We start from the raw sequence: 4,075 nt of genomic DNA, 5'->3' as shown, positions 1-4,075 counted from the left end.
ACATGACTTATATCTGTACTCTGATTGGTTAATTTTCTCCAATGTCGGCCAGCCATTTCTAAAGGGGAATCCCCTATTTATGCAATCTCCTCGGAGTGTTATTAAATGACAGTTTTCGATATATTTTGGGGTTTATTTCTGTTTTATTGTTTTATTTCATGGTTAAACAACATACCGCGATAAGTCAGAAACTGTTGTATTGAAAATATATGTAAAGTTAAAAGTAGAGACCGCCTCGGTAAACCTGTACAAAGTCTAGAAAAATCCCCGGATGTTTCCGTACGTTTACGAAATCGAAATCTTGACGCCCACTTCTTCTGTTTCCAGAACCTTCCTAATCCGGAAAACAAAACAAATCCTAAAAAAAACAAGTTCTTGTCACAAGATCAGTATTCGTTGTTAAAAATAGCCGCATACACGTTCAAATTGTGTCGATTCAAGGTATTAAATTAGGCAATAACCACAATTTTACAAAATTAATTATGACACGTTAATTAAGTATAATCATTTCAACTTTTTTTATGCGTCATAGAAACATGACGGTTGCGATAATTTCGTAACCTTCAAAATGATTCTTGGGGTGACTCCCCTCCCCTTTTCTTTAAACATATGATGACATTTTGAATGCGCATTGCCTTCCATGATAACATGTTGGTTTGGTTGTAAAAGTGTGAGTAAGTGAGTTTGGTTTAACGCCGCTTTTAACAGTATTACAGTTATATCGCGGCGTGTCAGCTTAATGTGGAAGGAAAGCCCGAAGTGATGCAGGTCTCAGACGTTTACCACTTCGGTGAAACCCAAGAGCACGGGTATGGTGCTGACAAACCTAGAAACATAATCGGGGCGAACCGGGATTCGAACCCACAATCATGTTTCTGGCGTGCCCAAGGGACGCAACTCTGCACAGTGAATCGCGGCGCCTTAGACGACTGGGCCACCCGTGGCCCCGTGGTTGTAAAAAAACTTATTCCATAAACATATATATTATAGTGTTTGTGATTTTTGGGGAGGCTTTTAAATTAAGTATATTACACTGCCAAAACCTGCTCGGTAATACATGTATTGCAACGCAGAAAGCTAATGTTATATGGGTAAAAGATTATCTGAATTTATTTTAAAAGTTTTGTATCGTCTCTCATAACTTTATATGAGTCGCGCTGTATTGTTTTTTTTAAATGTATAAACTCCTATTTTATGCATTTTCTATTATGTTTTCTTTGTTTGTTTATTTGTTGTTTAACGCCACACTCAACAATATTCCAGCTATATGACGGCGGATTGTAAATAATCGAGGATTGACCAGACAGTCCAGTGATTGACATCATGAGCATCGATCAACGCAATTGGGACCAATGACATGCATCAACCAAGTCAGCAAGCCTGACCACCCGATCCCGTTAGTCGCCCCTTACGACAAGCATAGTCGCCATTTACGGCAAGCATGGGTTGTTGAAGATCTATTCTACCCCGGATCTTCACGGGCCTGTTTTTTCCCAGATGAACAGTGGAGAGACGAAAATAAAAAAATATGTCTGTCTGTGCATGATATTGGTGATCATGAGGGCATCGTAAAACACATCTGTGACGTCATTCTATTGTTAAAACACCATTATTTTTCAGGAATGGACAGTTGTTTGCCAATCGTAGATTATCCTGAACCCAAATTTTAATTAATTTACACTTGAAATAGACGGAACTATTTTTCTATAATTTGACAAGTGAATGATTACAAATCTTGTCGCCAGCATCTAATTGTCGACCTCAGCTTTGGCGACACATGACGGAACGGTGTGAAATTACCTATTAAATATTTTCAAAAAATTGCATAACCCTTAAAAGCTAAAAAATATAATAATATTTCCGTTCAGATGGTTACCTGAGAGACGTCGGGTAAACATAATGTATCCTTGTTCAGGGCGCTATATTATCCAAACTCCCCATCGGCTTGTATTTACAACGTGCGAGCGATTGATAAATACCAGCTGAACCCAATGAAATTATGAAATGCCGTGTACCATGCATTGTAAATATCAGCTCGCGATGGAGCTTGATGCACGTGCAACAGCGGGGGAGAACGTATTCCTCGTGCATGACGCAAGTGCGACCCACACAGTGTAAATATAGTCCACAAAGTGTTCTGGTTTATTCTTCAAATATTTTTCAAAAGGGAAGGTTTTGTCAAAGTGTAAAATAGGGATGTATTTTAAGTATGGGAATATCCTCGTAACTCTGTTCCTTAAAACCTTAAAAAATTGGGCCTCGGCTTCCGTTATTTTTAAAGAATGGAGAGTTACTCAGAAATCCCCCTCTACATTAACAAACAAAAATATGTTCATATTTCTTGCTGCGTATTTTCTCAGTAAAATATTAGATATATTGTAAGCTTCAATTTCTATCACATGATAAACAAACTGTGGTATAATACACGTCAGGTGAGGTGAGGTGAGGTGAAATTTGGTTTAACGTCGCGTCCAAGATTATTGCACTTATATAGCGACGTGCATGCACGTGTGTGTGTGTGTGGCTGCTTGTACTAGACCGGACTGATGCCGATTTATAGTGCTAGCCCACTGAGATACCATGCCGCAGTTTAACATGAATACCCCACTCAGACACAGTATACTGACTCCGAGCCGACCAGTCCTTGTTTTAGCCCCTTAATGCCGAGCGCCAGACAGGGTAACAACAACCACCTTTTAATGTCTTTTGGTATGACGCGGCCGGGGATCGAACCCCGGACCTTCCGCTCTCCAGGCGAACGCTCTACCACTAGACCACGGAGGCGGTCTTCACGTCTGATACTCAACAGAGGTGGAAGTGTAAAATATTGCTCAACGGTGTGTAAAACAACAGAACAGAAGTATAGTGTATATGTGTATATTCGCGAGTGATGTTTGACAAATATACGAAACACGAATATTATAAGGGAGAGCTGGATGCTCTCGTCATGGAGAGAGATTACCCTTTAAATAATTTGTCTTCAGCACCCATTCTTGTCGTTAGATGCGACTAGCGGGATATGGTGGACAACATTGATACATGTCATCGTATCCAAATTGAGTAGATAGATGCTCATGATGTCAATCACTAGATTGTCTGGCCCAGACACTATTACGTAAGCTCGCTGTCACATATATAGATTATTGCTGAATGCGCCGTTAAACAACAAACAAACAAACCTTTTGATTACATGATGCACATTGTTATATGGCAGTGTATTTTATTGTTTTATTGCAGTGAATCAGCCGCCAGGAAATTACTATATTTAGCGGCTAAGTGTAAACTTCCGGTGCTATATATCACGGACGGTGTAAAATGTTATGTAAAGTTCTGTAATGTTCTAGTGCTGCTAGACTGGTGAGGGTACTGTATAAAGATTTACAGGAGCTGGTAAGACTATATAAGGAGACAAAAGCGTGTTTAGGCATCTCTTACACGCATTTCATGAATATGGAACCAGCTTTCACGTGAGGATCGCTCATCATCCCCGATTCCCTGTCTAACCCATCTCGGGAGCTTGACTTCTGTCGCCGCTGGGTGAATATGTATTATTTTTTATCACTGACTTTTGCTGCCACCACTGTGTGTTTGTATTTGATATTGACTGCCATTGCAATTACTGCATGTGAAGTGATTTGTATTGATTTGTAAATCTAGTTAAGTTTTGTAATACATTTCTTAATTGTATATAATTTGTTGGTTGTTTGTTGGTTTCACACTAGGTTCTTTTACGTACATATTTCTGGGTTAACATATTGTTTCAGTTTGGGAATCGACACGTAACAACATAATTTATATCACACTATATATATCACAAATACAGACAATACATCTAAAGGTCTGTGTGATTCGTGCCAAGCGGGAATCTGCTGCACTTTAATTAGGAACGATGACACGTGACAGTACATTAACGGGATATAAATGTGTGTGGTGTCTGGACAGACTCGTTGAGCTAAATTAGATCAATGTAGCTACCGGGATGTAAATCAGTAATTGAATCGTTGACAATTTTCTATTCACGTATAGTGGCCACGTGATATGATGTTGTAAGTTGCACGGCTCACCTCGTTGTGAG

This window comes from Haliotis rufescens, unplaced genomic scaffold (genome assembly GCF_023055435.1).
Source record: "Haliotis rufescens isolate VD_foot unplaced genomic scaffold, xgHalRufe1.0.p SCAF_12, whole genome shotgun sequence".
NCBI lineage: Eukaryota > Metazoa > Mollusca > Gastropoda > Lepetellida > Haliotidae > Haliotis > Haliotis rufescens.
Note: the sequence above shows the minus strand (reverse complement) of the source record.